The sequence below is a fragment of the Grammomys surdaster genome, unplaced genomic scaffold, assembly GCF_004785775.1.
Source record: "Grammomys surdaster isolate TR1022 unplaced genomic scaffold, NIH_TR_1.0 217663, whole genome shotgun sequence".
In the NCBI taxonomy this organism is placed as follows: Eukaryota; Metazoa; Chordata; class Mammalia; order Rodentia; family Muridae; genus Grammomys; species Grammomys surdaster.
In genome coordinates this window covers 351-2,114 of record NW_021624303.1, presented here as the reverse complement: position 1 = coordinate 2,114, position 1,764 = coordinate 351, and the positions used below count along the sequence as shown (strand labels likewise).

Genomic DNA, 1,764 nt, shown 5'->3' with positions numbered 1-1,764 from the left:
TGGTCAAGGACCCATGACACAAGATCAGGCCACCAGGAAGTACCGCCTCAAGACCAAACAAGGCTTGTTTACTCCAAGTCTGCAAGGGCAAGCAGGCACCATCTTTAAGGCGTGGCAGCAGCTCTCCACAGTTCCCCCTTTTTTGTTTTTAAGCAGTTTCAAGCTGTGACTGCCCGATCAAGCAAGCTCCATCATGTAGGATCTCACGATCAAGGGCAGACAGGCTCAAACCATGGGACTCACTCTACTGGGTGCAATGGGCAAAGCCCACCAGGTGCAAGAGCTGAGCCCAAGAAAAATGGAATAGACACCCATCCCGTGTGCAATGAAACCTATAGGCTTCCAGGGGTGCAAGGGCTGTCCAGACCGAAAATTTGGGGTAATGAGAGCAACTAATGCTTCAAAGCTACCAGCCATGCTTGTGGAGATACACACCCCCTCAATGGCCTGAAAGGCACACACTACCAGCGCCCTCTCATGTCTCTGGGCCCTGACCATATGACAGATACAAGACAGGCAGAGAACACAGACGCCCACTAGGGCAACAGCTAGCACTCCTATACCCTGAAAATCTTCATGATGCAATGCTTCCGGGCTCACATGGGCAGGTCAGTACTGTTGTGTCTGGTCTTCCTAGAGGTACCGTCGTCTCTCGGCAGTGCTTTCTGCAAGTTGGACACAGCAACAGTTCTCTCAATGTCTATGACAGTGTACAGCTCTGTGCGCCGGGTGGGGGTTTGTAGGAGGGGAGTGGTTGTCGTTTCTGGAGTCTGAGGGTTGTCAGAGTCACTGCCCCTTTCCAAATCCACCTGTGTATAACTGAGTTGCCTATGTTCTAAACTGGGGCGCCTGATATCAAGGTTAAAGACTGTCGGTGTACAATCCCTACGCCTTGAATAGTCTATTTTGTGAGCACTTCCCACAAGAGAGTGTCGGCTTGAGGGGTGAGATGAAGTATCTCCAAACGAGGGGTAGCAGGGATGCCCGTTGGGTAAGTTCTGAGCACCAAGCCCTGGAGTCGTAGGTGTTCGAGGTGTTCTAGGGACTTCCAATTCTGTCTGATGACTATTCCTTTCTACAACTGGCTCTTCCACCACATTTATACTATTATTTTGCATAATCTCTTGCAACATGTTAAATAATTCTTCTGCACGGGCACACTTAAAAACAAAAATTCCTTGTCCAGTTTGACACAATCGACCACTTTCAAAAGAAAACAGATTTGAGTCGTAGCCTTACCGTCGCAGGCAGAGGTAGTGCCATTTCACCGAGTCTCGCTTCGGGGTGTACAGAATCAGTTCTGTGTCTGTGAGCTCCATGAAACCAGAGTCTAGCTCATTGCCATCATCATCAACGTTAACAACCTTAAACTTGTTCCTATGGTTATCTAGGACAGTGTCTTTATCTGGACAGCTACAACAGCTACCCATGGCTTTGCTTTCTAACCTTTCCGCCGCTTTACCACAGTCCTTAGATTCGTCCTTCTCTTTGAAGTCTGTATTATTTTAGCCTCACTACCCTTGGCCTCTTTGATCTTTGTATACTTATGCTGTGTTCTTTCTCTTCCACACCTTTGTACTTGGCAGGAAATGTTTCCAATTCTTCACCTTCACTCCCTCTCTTCCCTTTCTATGTCCTTCCCCAGTTTATCCCAGGTGGCCAAGGTAAGCTGTCCCGATACCACGAACCAAGGGGCAATGCGGTCCACTTCCTGGACAAACTGCTGTAGAGCCTTCTGTTTAAGGTAGTTAACTGTGGCACTCA

The 1,764-nt window shown here is 48.5% G+C and overlaps 1 pseudogene; it reads right to left on the bottom strand.

Moving 5' to 3' along the window:
* Positions 1-828: 828 nt before the first annotated feature.
* LOC114615988 lies at positions 829-1,430 on the bottom strand (annotated as a pseudogene).
* Between the last annotated feature and the right edge of the window lie 334 nt (positions 1,431-1,764).